At 41.8% G+C, this 18,942-nt stretch overlaps 2 protein-coding genes across 2 annotated transcripts in view; both read right to left on the bottom strand.

The window, feature by feature from the left end:
* The window catches only part of LOC125241309, a 54,579-nt gene extending 37,358 nt beyond the window's left edge, over positions 1–17,221 (bottom strand). The window contains exon 1 of the mRNA XM_048149719.1: positions 17,118–17,221. The gene's annotated coding sequence lies outside the window, so the exon portion shown is untranslated. The remainder of the gene's footprint in view (positions 1–17,117) is intronic.
* Positions 1–18,942, bottom strand: part of LOC125241310 — a 95,247-nt gene that overhangs the window by 72,685 nt on the left and 3,620 nt on the right. The window lies entirely within an intron of this gene.

Raw genomic sequence — 18,942 nt, 5'->3', positions numbered from 1 at the left:
TGGGAGAGCAAGCAGCTACACGGGCGGTTCTACAAGGCCCTCACGGGACCCGATGTAGACCTGCTCGCATCGGTGAACTGGTTACGATTCGGGGACCTCTTCGGAGAAACTGAGGGTTTTGCCTGTGCAATTGCGGACGAAGTTATGATGACGAACAACTACCGGAAATATATCCTGAAGGACGGCACGGTCGACATTTGTCGGGCATGCCACCGTCCCGGAGAATCACTCAGGCATATCATTTCCGGTTGTTCTCATCTTGCTAACGGTGAGTACTTGCACAGGCATAATCTCGTAGCCCGGATCATTCACCAGCAGCTTGCTCTTCAATACGGCCTTGTGGACCGCGAAGTACCGTACTACAAGTACTTACCTGCGCCAGTTCTTGAAAATGGCCGTGCCACGCTCTATTGGGATCGATCTATTATCACTGACAGGACTATTGTAGCCAATAAGCCTGACATTGTGATAATAGATCGACCGCAACGCCGGGCCGTGCTCGTTGACATCACCATCCCCCATGATGAGAATCTCGTGAAAGCCGAGAAGGACAAGTCCAGTAAGTACCTAGACTTGGCTCACGAGATAACCACCATGTGGGATGTTGATTCAACGATCATTGTCCCGATAGTCGTTTCAGCGAACGGTCTCATAGCGAAGAGTCTCGACCAACATCTTAAGAGACTCTCGCTCGGTGGTTGGATCAAGGGTCAGATGCAGAAGGCGGTGATTTTGGACACAGCGCGGATAGTCCGACGGTTCCTCTCTCTGCAGCCCTAACCACCGGCAGCTTGGGCCCTGCCCCGCTGCTGGCGGCACCCTAGGTTAGGTTTTTTATAATATGTTTATATTTTTTTATTGTTTTGTAAGTGGTTTTGTATTTTACTTTTATATTCGTATTATAAATAACCTAGCCTAAGATTTGAAAGAAATAAAGAGGAATAATAATAATAAGTCGACATTTGTCGGGCATGCCGCCGTCCCGGAGAGTCACTCAGGCATATTATTTCCGGTTGTTCTCATCTTGCTAACGGCGAGTACTTGCACAGACATAATCTCGTAGCCAGGATTATTCACCAGCAACTTGCTCTTCAATACGGCCTTGTGGACCGCGAAGTACCGTACTACAAGTACTTACCTGCGCCAGTTCTCGAAAATGGTCGTGCCACGCTCTATTGGGATCGATCTATTATCACTGACAGGACTATTGTAGCCAATAAACCTGACATTGTGATAATAGATCGACTGCAACGCCGGGCAGTGCTCGTTGACATCACCATCCCCCATGATGAGAATCTCGTGAAAGCCGAGAAGGACAAGTCCAGTAAGTACCTAGACTTGGCTCACGAGATAACCGCCATGTGGGATGTTGAATCAACGATCATTGTTCCGATAGTCGTTTCAGCGAACGGTCTCATAGCGAAGAGTCTCGACCAACATCTTAAGAGACTCTCGCTAGGTGGCTGGATCAAGGGCCAGATGCAGAAGGCGGTGATCTTGGACACAGCACGGATAGTTCGACGGTTCCTCTCTCTGCAGCCCTAACCACCGGCAGCTTGGGCCCTGCCCCGCTGCTGGCGGCACCCTAGGTTAGGTTTTTTATAATGTGTTTATATGTGTTTTATATTGTTTTGTATGTGTTTTCGTATTTTACTTTTATATTCATATTATAAACAGCCTAGCCTAAGAAACAAAATAAATAAAGAGTATAATAATAAAAAAAAAAAAAAAAAAAAAAAAGACGCTGTCAACGTCAGACGTGTTTTTGTAAATTCTCTTGTATTTTTTTCAAATTTTTGTGTTTACATGTTGATTTTATAATTGTTTTTGTGGAAAATATTGCCCACGATACGAGAATTCTATCATGATACATGGGCAAGAAGCTAACATGACAAATAAGTACAACATGTGTCGACAACAAAAATGATAACAAGAAGCAAAGCACGAGCTCTATCAGCGTCACTACTAACAAAGCGCACGCCCACCACCCTCGCCCGCCTCGTCCGTCTCCTCGCAACCGCCGTCGAGCGACGAGTTCGCCACCGCCGCGGCTGACACCAGCGAGTCGAGCGACGAGAGCGGGCCGCCGCCGCCGCCGCCACGACCACCTGCGCGACGAGGGCGGCCACCGCTGCCGGCACGCTTGGGGCCTGCGGGACATCCTGCCCCGCCCACGGCTCCCGCTGCCGGTGGTGTAGTGCGTCGCATGACATGGACTCGAGAAATAAACGAGAATGTCATGCGCGCCTATTACGGGGCTACACAGAGGGGGAACCCGGCTATCCGCGTACCGTTCTAGAATGCTGCCTCTGTTCCAGGCACTCGAGCCATCCACCACCGTATCGGAGCAGCGTCTATCGGATCAGGTGCGCGTCATTCAGCGGTCAAAGCGGTTGGATGACGCCACACTTGATCGGCTTCGCCAGGAGGCTCTCGCTGCTCGCGCGGACCCCGCCTCGGGGCGGATTTGCCCGCCATGTCGCCGGACCCGGTGCCCGAACCCGACCTGGCACCGGAGGCGCCGCGGGTTGATTCCGGTAACGACGGCGGGGACTTCGCGCGAGTCAGAGCGTAAGTGAGCCTGCTAATGAGCAACTGAGGAGGTCTTTGGAAGAGGCGATTACGCAGTATCGCTCCGCAAACAATCCTAGGCCACGATTACCACGTCTGCCTATGAATAGACGCAATCTAGCGTTAATGGGAGCCTTAAACGCTTTACTAGAGCCATTTATACGGACTAGTAAAGATCTAGATGATACACACTCGATCATGTACTGCGGAGCCATCGCGGCGTGCCGTGTTGCTCGAGTCAAGTTTCCGGACGCTGACCGTGCAACTAGGACCGTCGGAGGTGTCCCTGCATGGCAAGTACGGATCGAGCGTCGTATCAACTCGTTTAGGACTCTCATTGCAAAGCTGATCTGCTTCAGAGGGGGTAATAATCGCCCCCGAGTAATGCGCTTTGTGAACCAGGCGTTCGCGGGGACGGACATCAGGCCCCGCGACTATTTGGCCAATGTCACAGAGCGCATCGACTTCCTGAAGCAGAAAGTCTATGCATGGGCAAGCCGTATTCGCCGCTACAGAAAGCGTGTGGACCGATTCCAGCAGAATCGTCTTTTTCAAAGCGACCAAAGGAAAGTATACCGAAGGTGGGAGGAAACCGACCCTCGTGTGTCTGACGTGCGGCTGCCGGATGCTACTGCCATGTCTGATTTCTGGCGTAGCATCTGGTCGGTGCCCGTCGAACACACGGAGGGTGAGTGGATGACCGTTGTCGAACGCGAGTGCGAGAACATCGAACCTATGGGGGCTATCACCATCAGCCCCGACGACGTAAGTTGTGCTGTCCGTACGGCCCAGAACTGGAAAAGTCCTGGACCGGACGGATTGCACAACTTCTGGCTAAAATGGTTTCGATGCTCGCACTCGCGTTTGGCAACGCAATTTCAACAAGCCCTCGATCTTGGTTCTCTCCCACCTTCCCTAACAACTGGTGTTACTTTCCTGCTCTACAAGTCCGGTAGTACCACGGAAGCAAAAAACTACAGACCCATCACGTGCTTGCCTACACTCTACAAGCTCCTTACATCCATTTTGAGAGCAAAAATTAACGCGCATATTGTCGCTAACAACATTCTGGCCCCCGCTCAAAATGGATGTAGGGTTGGGTCCCGTGGTACTAAAGAGCTCCTCCTCATAGACATGACCATTTGCCAACAAGTTCGGCGGAACAAGGGGGCCATCTCGGCCGCTTGGATTGACTATAAGAAGGCCTATGATTCAGTGCCTCATTCATGGCTGGGAAGGGTATTGGAGCTGTATAAACTTGATGCAGCTTTAATATCCTTCCTGGCTGCATGTATGAGGCAGTGGACCACAGTCCTTCGTCAACCAGGAGGCAGAGATGACCCCACTGGCCCGCAGGACTTCATAAGGATTGAGCGAGGAATATTCCAGGGTGACAGTCTGAGTCCATTATGGTTCTGCCTAGCTCTGAATCCCCTCAGCACCCTGCTGAAGGATTCAGGGCTAGGTTGCCGGCTTCGGAGAGAGGGTGAAGTCATCTCTCACCTTCTGTACATGGACGATCTCAAACTATTTGCACCGAACACCCAAGACCTGATGGTGCTATTGAAAACCACAGAAGTTTTCAGTACCGCCATCAGAATGGAGTTTGGTGTCGATAAGTGTGCGGTTATGCATGTACAGCGGGGGAGGTTGTAAATTCAGAAAATTTACAACTTTCTGAGACGATGTCGTTCAGATCTATCTCTGAATCAGAAACCTATAAGTACCTTGGTATGTCACAGTCGTTGGGTATTGAGGATGTTGGCATTAGACGGTCGGTGAAGGAGCGCTTTTTCAGTCGGCTGACAAAAGTCCTTAACAGTCTTTTGTCAGGAGGCAACAAAGTGCGCGCCTTTAACGCCTGGGTAATGCCTCTACTCACATACTCCTTTGGCATACTAAGGTGGACACAGACCGAGCTGGACGCCCTGGATCGGAGGGTCCGGTCACTGCTTACCACACACCGTATGTTACACCCGCGCTCGTCTGTTATGAGATTGTACATCCCACGGAAGTGCGGAGGTCGAGGCTTCCTAAACGCCAAAAATCTCCACAACCGTGAGGTGTACAATCTCAGGAATTACTTCCTTAACAACGAGTGTGGGATGCATCGTGATGTGGTGGCAGTGGACGGAAACCTCACGCCGCTCTCCTTGGCGAAAGAGAACTGGCGCAAACCTGTGGTACTAAGTGCTGCGGACCGCAAGGCGGTATGGGAGAGCAAGCAGCTACACGGGCGGTTCTACAAGGCCCTCACGGGACCCGATGTAGACCTGCTCGCATCGGTGAACTGGTTACGATTCGGGGACCTCTTCGGAGAAACTGAGGGTTTTGCCTGTGCAATTGCGGACGAAGTTATGATGACGAACAACTACCGGAAATATATCCTGAAGGACGGCACGGTCGACATTTGTCGGGCATGCCGCCGTCCCGGAGAATCACTCAGGCATATCATTTCCGGTTGTTCTCATCTTGCTAACGGTGAGTACTTGCACAGGCATAATCTCGTAGCCCGGATCATTCACCAGCAGCTTGCTCTTCAATACGGCCTTGTGGACCGCGAAGTACCGTACTACAAGTACTTACCTGCGCCAGTTCTTGAAAATGGCCGTGCCACGCTCTATTGGGATCGATCTATTATCACTGACAGGACTATTGTAGCCAATAAGCCTGACATTGTGATAATAGATCGACCGCAACGCCGGGCCGTGCTCGTTGACATCACCATCCCCCATGATGAGAATCTCGTGAAAGCCGAGAAGGACAAGTCCAGTAAGTACCTAGACTTGGCTCACGAGATAACCACCATGTGGGATGTTGATTCAACGATCATTGTCCCGATAGTCGTTTCAGCGAACGGTCTCATAGCGAAGAGTCTCGACCAACATCTTAAGAGACTCTCGCTCGGTGGTTGGATCAAGGGTCAGATGCAGAAGGCGGTGATTTTGGACACAGCGCGGATAGTCCGACGGTTCCTCTCTCTGCAGCCCTAACCACCGGCAGCTTGGGCCCTGCCCCGCTGCTGGCGGCACCCTAGGTTAGGTTTTTTATAATATGTTTATATTTTTTTATTGTTTTGTAAGTGGTTTTGTATTTTACTTTTATATTCGTATTATAAATAACCTAGCCTAAGATTTGAAAGAAATAAAGAGGAATAAATAATAATAATTTTCTAACGCTATTCAGTATTCATTCAAATATTATTGTCAATTGTTATGTTATAACCCTGCCTGGGCCTGTGTGGTGACGGGTTAAGAATTTCACCACCCCCTTTCTTCCCGTGGGTGTCGTAGAAGGCGACTGTGGGATATGGGTTAAATTGTGGCGTAGGCGAGAGGCTGGCAACCTGTCACTGCAATGTCACAGTTTCGTTTTCTTTCAACCCCTTATTTGCCAAGAGTGGCACTGAAGCTTTAGTAGTTTCATGTGTTCTGCCTACCCCTTTATTGTATGTATATGTATGTATGTTATAACAACAAAACAGACCAGTTTACAAGCAGTCAGCAGAAATTTAAATTTTGTATCGTGCTAATTTTAGTGCCGAGATTAGGTTGACCGTCTATTATAGTCAGAGATCGGATTTTTGTGCGTCATCTCATACTAAAAGTCATTAAAAAAACCGGCCAAGAGCGTGTCGGGCCACGCTCAGTGTAGGGTTCCGTAGTTTTCCGTTTTTTTCTCAAAAACTACTGAACCTATCAAGTTCAAAACAATTTTCCTAGAAAGTTTTTATAAAGTTCTACTTTTGTGATATTTTTTAAACATATGGTTCAAAAGTTAGAGGGGGGGGACGCACTTTTTTTTCCTTTAGGAGCGATTATTTCCGAAAATATTAATATTATCACAGACATGGCGAAACTATAAGGGTTCCTAGTTGACTACGGAACCCTAATGACGTAAGTCACTAAGAATGTCGCAAATCCGTCCGATCTCTGATTATAGTAAATAAGTTGAGTAGTCCGTCGTTGGCTACTCCACGAAAACTACTAAATTACTAATAGGTAACCTTGCGCGCAATCAGTTCCAATGTATTGTACTAGCTTTTACCCGCGGCTTCGCCCGCGTAATAAAAGTATTCTTATTCAAACGTTTACAAAAAATAAGATTTTCATTTGGATCCGTAGGTTTCTACTCGTATGTAGGTACATTTGTCCGCAATTATTTCGATTAAGGTGCAGCGGGGCATTATACTTCTACATGTATCCACTGAACACGCTTACCATATATATTCCCCGTCCCCGTCCCTCCCCTATCCCTATTTCTATCCCTATCCCTATCCCTATCCCTATCCCTATCCCTATCCCTATCCCTATCCCTATACCTATACCTATCCCTATCCCTATCCCTATCCCTACCCTTATCCCTGTTCCGGCCCGTCCCGTCTCGTCCCGTCCCGCCCCGCCCCGCCCCGTCCCTGTCCCTGTCAAATTATCATGTTAGGCGGTGAATTTTGAAAAATCCTTTCTTAGTGCTCTTCTAAGGAACTTACATGTAATTTGAAATCTCTTGAACCAGAAGTAAACATAAAAAAGAAATCCATATGGCTATTTTCGATATTTAAACCCCATTGCACCACAACAGGGGAAAAGGTATTTCACTTCCGCCACGTCAGATTTTAAAAACGTTGTATTTATCGTGATCAGCGACCCGATAAACCATAAAAACGATACCCATATTGGTTTTTTTGACATTATCACCCCTTTTCACCCTTTTCAAAAACTTGAAACACGTATTTAGTCATACGTCTTTAGCAATCCTCCTGTGAAGTTTCGCATAACAGTGAAACTAACAATTTTCCCCAAGATATTTAAACCCCATTGCACCACAACAGGGGAAAAGGTATTTCACTTCCGCCACGTCAGATTTTAAAAAAGTTGTATTTATCGTGATCAGCGACCCGATAAACCATAAAAACGATACCCATATTGGTTTTTTGACATTATCACCCCTTTTCACCCTTTTCAAAAACTTGAAACACGTATTTAGTCATATGTCTTTAGCAGTATTTAGTCATATGTCTTTAGCATTTTGAAGTTTCGCATAACAGTGAAATTAACATTGTTTCCCCATACAAACTTTGAACCCCCATTTGACCCCCTTAGGAGGCGAATTTTGAAAAATCCTTTCTTAGCGCTCCTCTACACTATATAAGGAACCTACGTGCCAAATTTAAAATCTCTAGGACCAGTGGTTTCGGCTGTGCTTTGATATGTCCGTCAGTCAATATATTTTTTTGATATTTAAACCCCTTTGCACCACAACAGGGGAGATGATATTTCACTTCCGCCTCGTTAGATTTTAAAAACGTTGTATTTATCGTGATCAGCGACCCGATAAACCATAAAAACGATACCCATATTGATTTTTTTACTTTATCACCGCATTTTCACCCTTTTAGGGGTTAAATTTTCAAAAAACCTGAAACACGTATTCAATCATATGTCTTAAGGAATCTTCCTGTGAAGTTTCGAATAAAATAGTCAAACTAATCTTGTTTCCCCATACAAACTTTGAACCCCCATTTGACCCCCTTAGGAGGTGAATTTTGGAAAATCCTTTCTTAGTGCTCCTCTACACTATATAAGGAACCTACGTGCCAAATTTGAAATCTCTAGGACCAGCGGTTTCGGCTGTGCGTTGATATGTCAGTCAGTCAGTCAGTCAGTCAGTCAGTCAGTCAGTCAGTCAGTCAGTCAGCTTCTTCTTTTATATATTTAGATTATAATTACACTAGCTTTTGTACGCGGCTTCGCTCGCGTTAAAATCGAAAATACACGTAACACATCCATACAAACTTCCACCCCCCCATTCTAGGAGGGTAGGGGATTAGAACGAGACAAAAAGTAGCCTATGTCACTCTCCGTCCTTTCAACTATCTCCACTTAAAAAATCACGACAATTCGTCACTCCGTTTCGCCGTGAAAGACGGACAAACAGACACACACACTTTCCCATTTATAATATTACTAGCTTTTGCCCGCGGCTTCGCTCGCGTTAGAAAGAGACAAAAAGTGGCCTATGTCACTCTCCATCCCTTCAACTATCTCCACTTAAACTTAAAAAATCACGTCAATTCGTCACTCCGTTTTGCCTTGAAAGACGGACAAACAAACAGACACACACTTTCCCATTTATAATATTAGTATGGATAATGAAATTACTCGGTTAAAAACACCATGTGATGTTGAGGAAAAGAGAAGGATGTTGGCAAATTTGTGTATACAAACACTTTACATTATAAGTTGTACACGGTGTTATGAGGAAACTATAATTTTAACGAATAAAATGTTATATAAGTAGGTACAGATGGGCATATTTTGTTAAAACTCTCATTTTCAAAAAGTCTTACTTCTCACTTTTTGATATAAAAAATGAGGATAGTGAGACTATTCTCTAATTTCTCCATTTTTGTACTCAGACTAATAGTAACAATATTATTTTTCCCTCACTAGCTCGGAAACACGTGTTTTTAACCGTCGCCTCATATCTCAAGAAGGACGGTTATCAAGTCGTCTGTCATGTTTTTTTTTTTTTATTTTTTATGTTTGTTCCTCGATATCTCCGTCGTTCCTGGACCGATTTTGAAAATTTTTTTTTTGATTGAATGAACCCAGTTCTGATGATGGGATCCTGGAGAAATCGAGGGAACTCCTCAAATCTGAAAGGCATACATATGGTGATTTTTGTGTTTTTAAGAGCGCTATGACAAAAAAAGGCGATATATTGTAAAATGCACAATATTTATCGACAAAATTGTACACTTTACTCATACTAAAAGACAGTGAAAGTACTTGTTTCAGTTAGAACATCTTATTAACTGTCGGTTAAATAAAAAACATATGAAAAAAAAAGCTTTTTCAATTAGTAATGATTGTTTTTCTGATGCTCGTTTAGGAAAAACCGCGTGAAGCACAGAATTCGGAGCTCTTATTATGTACAATTTGATAAGATCACTCTCATAAATGAGGTAAATTTAAGTTCCAAATATCTTGTACTTAAGGCCCATTAAACAATATTTATCATTTAATCCTTTGAAATTGAGAAATTGAAAGTAAAACGAACTCAATTTTGTCTTGAAAATACATCGAAACAAGTGATCATTTCTCCGAAAATCTACATGTTATCGAAGTTATTTTAGTATAAAAATAATCTGCACAATGTGCTTAAACTGCTGTTATCCATTTGTCGTTATAATATTTTATCATGATTTTTTGCCAATTTTTTGAAAACTAGCCTTCCTGTCGCTATTTTACCGGCGACGGACGCCTGCGATTTCAGTGCCGCGCCGGAGCTCGAGCAGGTAAGACGTATGTCGCTTTGGTCTCCGAGTTTTCATCGCAAACGTCGAGAATATTTATTGTTGTGTGGGTCGGACGCCTTGTTTCTACACGGGCTATCCTCGCATTGTGTGTGTGTAAACAGCGACCAACGAATTTGATCCTAGATCCGTAAATATTTGCTTTTGTAATACTTTGTTATGTTTGAATGTTAAAGTATTACAACGTTGTGATGATAAAAATGTGAAAATTACAATACGGTCAAGATGATAAGACACATCAAGATGGTACTCGGGATCTGATGATGGAGCCAGAAGGTGGTCACCAGTACCAGTGAACCATGTAAGTAAACGACTTCGTGTTTAGGCTCGTTGGGTTCGTCTCAACAAGACCTTTGACAAGAGGTGGTACTCAGGGTCTGATGATGGAGCCAGATGGTGGTCACCAGTACCAATGAACCATATAACTAAACCCAGAGATGGGGAAATCGTAATCGATTCCGGATTACACGATTACTTGATTTTACTTTGTAATCTGACACTACTGGGTGTCAGATTACTTGTAATGTAATCAAGTGAAACGGTAAATTACCATTACATGTAAAGGAATCACTAATCATCTATACAATCATTACTATTACCAATAATTCGGAATCATAGTCGATTCAAAATAACTGAAATTATTGACTTGATTACTTTCAGATTACGAATATGTAGTACCTCAGATTGCTGACTGTCACTTTGACACAAAAGTCATCATGGGTGTCGTAAAATAGGTTTTAGGGGGTGCTGATTCCAAAATTAATGACCAATGTGGAATCTGACATTGCTGACTGTCACTTTGACACAAAAGTCGTCATGGGTGTCGTAAAATAGGTTTTAGGGGTGCTGATTCCAAAATTAATGACCAATGTTCAATCTGACATTGCTGACTGTCACTCTGACACAAAAGTCATCATGGGTGTCGTAAAATAGGTTTTAGGGGGTGCTGATTCCAAAATTAATGACCAATGTGGAATCTGACATTGCTGACTGTCACTTTGACACAAAAGTCGTCATGGGTGTCGTAAAATAGGTTTTAGGGGGTGCTGATTCCAAAATTAATGACCAATGTTCAATCTGACATTGCTGACTGTCACTCTGACACAAAAGTCGTCATGGGTGTCGTAAAATAGGTTTTAGGGGGTGCTGATTACAAAATGAATGACCAATTTGGAATCTGACAGTGCTGACTGTCAGTTTGACACAAAAGTCGTCATGGGTGTCGTAAAATAGGTTTTAGGGGGTGCTGATTCCAAAATTAATGACCAATGTGGAATCTGACATTGCTGACTGTCACTTTGACACAAAAGTCGTCATGGGTGTCGTAAAATAGGTTTTAGGAGGTGCTGATTTCAAAATTAATGACCAATGTGGAATCTGACATTGCTGACTGTCACTTTGACACAAAAGTCGTCATGGGTGTAGTAAAATAGGTTTTAGGAGGTGCTGATTCCAAAATTAATGACCAATGTTCAATCTGACATTGCTGACTGTCACTCTGACACAAAAGTCGTCATGGGTGTCGTAAAATAGGTTTTAGGGGTGCTGATTCCAAAATTAATGACCAATTTGGAATCTGACATTGCTGACTGTCACTTTGACACAAAAGTCGTCATGGGTGTCGTCAAATAGGTATCCGGAGGTGTTTGAAAACTAATGACCAATTTGGAATCGGACACTGTTGACTGTCACTTTGACACAAAAGTGATCATGGGTGTCTTCAAATAGGTTTTCATGGGTACTGATCTCAATATTAATGATCAATTTGGAATCTGACATTGCTGACTGTCACTTTGACATAAAAGTCGTTATGGGTGTCGTCAAATAGGTTTCCAGGGGTACTGTGCAATGTCAGGTTCCAAATCGGTCATTACTTTTTAAATCATTTCATTAATTTTGGAATCAGTACCCCTAAAAACTATTTGACTACACCCATGATTCCTTTTGTGTCAAAATGACAATTAGCACTGTGAGATTCCAAAATAGTCGTTAATTTTGGAATCAGCACCCCGGAAACCTTTTTGACGACACCCATGACGACTTTTGTGTCAAAGTGACAGTCAGCAATGTCAAGATTCCAAATCGGTCATTAATTTTCAAATCAGCACCTCCGGAAACCTATTTGACGACACCCATGATGACTTTTGTGTCAAAGTGACAGTCAGCAATGTTAGATTCCACATTAGTCATTATTTTTGGAATCAGCACCCCGTAAAACCTATTTTACGACACCCATGATGACTTTTGTGTCAAAGTGGCAGTCAGCAATGTTAGATTCCACATTGGTCATTATTTTTGGAATCAGCACCCCTAAAACCAATTTTACGACACCCATGACGACTTTTGTGTCAAAGTGACAGTCAGCAATGTCAGATTCCACATTGTTCATTAATTTTGGAATCAGCACCCCCGCAAACCTATTTGACGACACCCATGACGACTTTTGTGTCAAAGTGACAGTCAGCAATGTCAGATTCCACATTGGTCATTAATTTTGGAATCAGCACCCCTAAAACCAATTTTACGACACCCATGACGACTTTTGTGTCAAAGTGACAGTCAGCAATGTCAGATTCCACATTGTTCATTAATTTTGGAATCAGCACCCCCGCAAACCTATTTGACGACACCCATGACGACTTTTGTGTCAAAGTGACAGTCAGCAATGTCAGATTCCACATTGGTCATTAATTTTGGAATCAGCACCCCTAAAACCTATTTTACGACACCCATGACGACTTTTGTGTCAAAGTGACAGTCAGCAATGTCAGATTCCACATTGTTCATTAATTTTGGAATCAGCACCCCCGCAAACCTATTTGACGACACCCATGACGACTTTTGTGTCAAAGTGACAGTCAGCAATGTCAGATTCCACATTGGTCATTAATTTTGGAATCAGCACCCCCTAAAACCAATTTTACGACACCCATGACGACTTTTGTGTCAAAGTGACAGTCAGCAATGTCAGATTCCACATTGTTCATTAATTTTGGAATCAGCACCCCCGCAAACCTATTTGACGACACCCATGACGACTTTTGTGTCAAAGTGACAGTCAGCAATGTCAGATTCCACATTGGTCATTAATTTTGGAATCAGCACCCCCTAAAACCTATTTTACGACACCCATGATGACTTTTGTGTCAAAGTGACAGTCAGCAATGTCAGATTCCAAATCGGTCATTAATTTTTAAATCAGCACACCCGAAAACCTATACTCGTGGTATATGCACTTGAAATGTGAAAGTGAAAATGCTAGAATGACATGTAAACCACGAAGTTGTATAGTCATATTGTTCATTGATATTGGTGACCACCATCTGGCTCCATCATCAGACCCTGAGCACCACCTTGAAGTAATTAGAATTGTATTTGTCTTATTTTATCATCATATTAATATATACTTTACTCTAATACTTATCATATAACAAAAGCAAATATTTGGGATGGGATCTACTTTTATAATTATAACTTTAATTTTTTAAATAAATTTTAACATAATTGATATTATTTCGCGCTATATTCTCGTATTTTCGTACAAAATAATGTTTATTAGAAACCAAAAGTTTATATCGAGATAGTAGATTGTGGTTGTTATCAAAATTCCATAGAAAGGATCAAGATTGTTTTGTCCATTATTGTAGTGCGAGCGAGTGATAAGACGTGCTAGAAAGGGTCGGCATATTGGGCTCGCGCGGCGGGTAAAATACCTAATTTCGCCCGACGCCGAAATGTTATAACGCTCTTATGCATTTAGGTACGGAACAGTGACATTTGGTGCAGTGGAACTGCTGATGATGGCCAGAACGGAACTCTTCAAATCTGAACGGCACGCTTATACTGACTTTGGTATTTTTATACGAACAGCATGCACTTTCGTCCAGAACAGTGACATTTGGTGCAGTGGAATTTCTGATGATGGTCAGAACCGAACTCCTCAAATCTGAACGGCACGCTTATAGTGACTTTGGTATTTTTATAAGAACAGCATGCACTTTCGTCCAGAACAGTGACATTTGGTGCAGTGGAACTGCTGATGATGGCCAGAACCAAACTCCTCAAATCTGAACGGCACGCTTATAGTGACTTTGCCATTTTTATAAGAACAGCATGCACTTTCGTCCAGAACAGTGACATTTGGTGCAGTGGAATTTCTGATGATGGTCAGAACCGAACTCCTCAAATCTGAACGGCACGCTTATAGTGACTTTGGTATTTTTATAAGAACAGTATGCACTTTCGTCCAGAACAGTGACATTTGGTGCAGTGGAACTGCTGATGATGGCCAGAACCAAACTCCTCAAACCTGAACGGCACACTCATAGTGACTTTGGTATTTTTGTAAGAAAAGCATGCATTTAAGTTCAGAACAGTGACATTTATTTAGTTATGTTTGTTAAGCATATGTTTTGAAGTCAAAGTTTGTCAAGCTTCGATTTCTTATAATATAATCGGATTCATGAGGAATTGAGGAAACTCCTCAAACCTTAACGTTATACGTATATTCATTTGTGTTGCCATCTAATAATTAAAGCATTAAAAGCAGTTTTAAAAAATACTTACACATTTCTACATAAACCAACATTCGCAAGTAGCTTTCACCAGAACCCGAAAGGCGACGGTTTTTTTTTTCTTAAAAATTATTAACCGTCGCCTCATATCTCAAGAAGGACGGTTATCAAGTCGTCTGTATGTTTTTTTTTTTATTTTTTATGTTTGTTCCTCGATATCTCCGTCGTTCCTGGACCGATTTTGAAAATTTTTTTTTTTTTGATTGAATGTATATACATACAGATTGGTCCCATTTTTCTCAGAACCCAGTTCTGATGATGGGATCCTGGAGAAATCGAGGGAACTCCTCAAATCTGAAAGGCATACATATGGTGATTTTTGTGTTAATAAAGGAACAGCATGCATTTAGGTACGGAACAGTGACATTTGGTGCAGTGGAACTGCTGATGATGGCCAGAACGGAACTCTTCTAATCTGAACGGCACGCTTATAGTGACTTGGGTATTTTTATACGAACAGCATGCACTTTCGTACAGAACAGTGACATTTGGTGCAGTGGAATTTCTGATGATGGTCAGAACCGAACTCCTCAAATCTGAACGGCACGCTTATAGTGACTTTGGTATTTTTATAAGAACAGCATGCACTTTCGTCCAGAACAGTGACATTTGGTGCAGTGGAACTGCTGATGATGGCCAGAACCAAACTCCTCAAATCTGAACGGCACGCTTATAGTGACTTTGCCATTTTTATAAGAACAGCATGCACTTTCGTCCAGAACAGTGACATTTGGTGCAGTGGAATTTCTGATGATGGTCAGAACCGAACTCCTCAAATCTGAACGGCACGCTTATAGTGACTTTGGTATTTTTATAAGAACATCATGCACTTTCGTTCAGAACAGTGACATTTGGTGCAGTGGAACTGCTGATGATGGCCAGAACCAAACTCCTCAAATCTGAACGGCACGCTTATAGTGACTTTGCCATTTTTATAAGAACAGCATGCACTTTCATCCAGAACAGTGACATTTGGTGCAGTGGAATTTCTGATGATGGTCAGAACCGAACTCCTCAAATCTGAACGGCATACTTATAGTGACTTTGGTATTTTTATAAGAACAGCATGCACTTTCGTCCAGAACAGTGACATTTGGTGCAGTGGAACTGCTGATGATGGCCAGAACCAAACTCCTCAAACCTGAACGGCACACTCATAGTGACTTTGGTATTTTTGTAAGAAAAGCATGCATTTAAGTTCAGAACAGTGACATTTATTTAGTTATGTTTGTTAAGCATATGTTTTGAAGTCAAAGTTTGTCAAGCTTCGATTTCTTATAATATAATCGGATTCATGAGGAATTGAGGAAACTCCTCAAACCTTAACGTTATACGTATATTCATTTGTGTTTCCATCTAATAATTAAAGCATTAAAAGCAGTTTTAAAAAATACTTACACATTTCTACATAATCCAACATTCGCAAGTAGCTTTCACCAGAACCCGAAAGGCGACGGTTTTTTTTTTCTTAAAAATTATTGTCCTTTAATACCAGCGGGTATCCACTAGTGGGTAAAGTAATTTGACCTTGAATAAAGTCAAATTAACTGCTTTAAAATTTACAAAAGTAGGTGAATCTAGTAATTAAGATGATTTACCACCTGTGGAACTACTGGAAGCAGTGATAAACGCATTTTTTAACCGATTTCAAAAAAGGAGGAGGTTCTCAATTCGACTGAATGTTTTTTTTTTTTGTATGTATGTTACTCGATATCTCCGAGAATCATGGACCGATTTTCAAAATATTTTTTTTGATCGAACGGGTATACCCCCGAGATGGTCCCATTGGCAAGTCGGGGTCTGATGATGGGATCTTGGAGAAATCGAGGGAACTCTTCAAATGTTATAGGCACATGTAATGTTTTTAGTGTATTTTTCAAAGGTACACCAGTATTTACGTCTGATGGTAATAATTTTATGTGGCTGAGCTGATGATGGAAGGTCAACTCCTCAATGGTTAGGAGTTAAAGGATAATTCTTTCACTACTGTACATATATTCGGACTGATACATATAATACCACTAGGAACCACTAAAAATCAACAAATAAATTAACTTTTTAACAAAAAATAAAACCGCCTTCAAAAAAAGCGTGTTACAAAACACGGAGAAACTAAAAAGCCAAAAATAATAAACCTTCGAATTCAGATTTCTTATCGGATTGCAATAATCTAAACATCCAAATTATAAACAAATCAATTATTTTTGGAGTCGGGACCAGCCTGCGTATGGTTGGGTGGGGCAAACAGGAAATAGCAAGGCGACGAACAGGTCTGGTACCGACTACAAAAATAATTGATTTGTTTATAATTTGGATGTTTAGATTATTGCAATCCGATAAGAAATCTGAATTCGAAGGTTTATTATTTTTGGCTTTTTAGTTTCTCCGTGTTTTGTAACACGCTTTTTTTGAAGGCGGTTTTATTTTTTTTGCGTTGTAGTTTCCTCGCTATAGTGAGGGGAAAAGTTTTGTGATACACTCGGGTGCAAATGTATTTTACTTCTCGTGTGTTAAAAAACTCGCAAGTTCAGGATTCTTATATTCTCGAGAATCCTTTCACTTGCCCGTTTTTCAATTCCACACTCGGCGTTAAAATACAACTTTGCCCCCTTGTATAACAAATAACTATTTTTTTAAAGAATAAGTAAACTTACTTCTTTAAAAATGAATACACGTGTCGTCCATTACATCGTCATACCGAAACTCGTAACTACGTAAAAACTATATTAGGTATTACGATTAAGATTTTAGATTTAGATTTTGTGATAATATCTCATAATTTATTTATCTACCTATAAGTTTCTAATGTTTGCAATGTGTTTACAATGCTATCATTTCATAGAATGTCTTTTTAATATATTTACTGTAATAAGTAATAAACATTAAAATTTAAAATTATGTTTATAAGTGAATATTAAAATTTTAATTGCTCAGTCTCAGTATATTTACTACGAGTTTGTAACGTGTGTAACTTACTTTTTCTCGAACATGCAATGAAATATAATCATTTTGAAAGTAGACCTTTGATGTTTCAGGCACAGCAACTCCGATAAGGAATTTTATACCAAATTGAAAGCTTGGCCAGGACAGGAAGTATTTTTTCTCAAACATGCAATGAAATATTGTCTTTACGTTCCTTAAAATGGGCTGGGAAGTATCGCTTTTTGGGCGCAACAACTCGAGAGGACTGTAAAGGGATTTCATATTATTTTTTAGGCCTAGGCCTGCAAAGTAACTTTTTTTTATAAAATATTGTCCTTTAGAGCATTTTTTTTATTTCATTGCATGTTTGAGAAAAGCACTATACATGCCTCGGCGTGAAAACGGATTCCCGGCCTCGTATCCCTATCCAGCCTCGCTCGCACGCTCGCTCGGCCGTATATACCCACTTGGCCGGAAATCCTCATTTTCCCGGCCTCTGATGTAATGTACTATTTTTTTCATCTTTTGACAAAGCATCAAAAGCATTAAAACAATAAAAAAATGGTCATAGACGTTCAACTTTCGTAAAAATATTTAAATCTTATTGCGGATGTAGTTAGTTATAAGAATCTGTATTTTGGGCTAGTAAATGTCTTTCTTTCTTTCTTTTTTAACCCCCGACGCAAAAACGACGGTGTGTTATGTGTGTGTCTGTCTGTCTGTGTGTGTGTCTGTCTGTGGCATCGTAGCTCCCGAACGGATGAACCGATTTAGATTTAGTTTTTATTTGTTTGAAAGCTGAGTTAGTCGGGAGTGTTCTTAGCCATGTTTTATGAAAATCGGTCTACCATGTCGCGGTCGGGGGTTTTTATAAAATTTTAATTTCACAGTTTCGTTTTGTCACAGTTTCGTTTTCTTTCAACCCCTTATTTGCCAAGAGTGGCACTGAAGCTTTAGTAGTTACATGTGCTCTGCCTACCCCTTTATGGGATACAGGCGTGATTGTATGTTGTTGTATGTTATGTAATTTTGTGGTTAGGTTATTTACTCTCGTTAATATGCATTATGCATATCTCGTTTGAGATGTTTCGAGTCACATGGAGAGGAGACCCATCGTCAGGCATGAGTGATCGCGACGGCTAGACACCGTGTAAAAACGTTTTCACACCGCCGGTTTGGCCTAGCGCGTAGTGACCCTGCCTGCTAAGCCACGGTCCCGGGTTCGAATTTCGGTAAGGGCATTTATTTGTGTGATGAACGCAGATATTTGTTCCTGAGTCATGGATGTTTTTTATTTATTTTTTGTTTGTATTTGTATATTATATTAATTATATATATCGTTGCCTGAGTACCTGCAACACAAGCCTTCTTGAGCTTACCGTGGGGCTCAGTCAATCTGTGTAAGAATGTCCTATAATATTCATTTATTTATTTATATCGGATGTAGGAAGGATGTCAAAGGTAGCGACTGGCGCCTTAAATATACACGGTGTAACATGAGGAAACCGAATAATTTTAAAACAGCGTATTCCTCATTATATTAGAAGAGTAAAATGT

The sequence above is a fragment of the Leguminivora glycinivorella genome, chromosome Z (assembly GCF_023078275.1).
Source record: "Leguminivora glycinivorella isolate SPB_JAAS2020 chromosome Z, LegGlyc_1.1, whole genome shotgun sequence".
In the NCBI taxonomy this organism is placed as follows: Eukaryota; Metazoa; Arthropoda; class Insecta; order Lepidoptera; family Tortricidae; genus Leguminivora; species Leguminivora glycinivorella.
The sequence above is the reverse complement of the archived record's forward strand: the minus strand, read 5'-3'. Positions and strand labels throughout refer to the sequence as shown.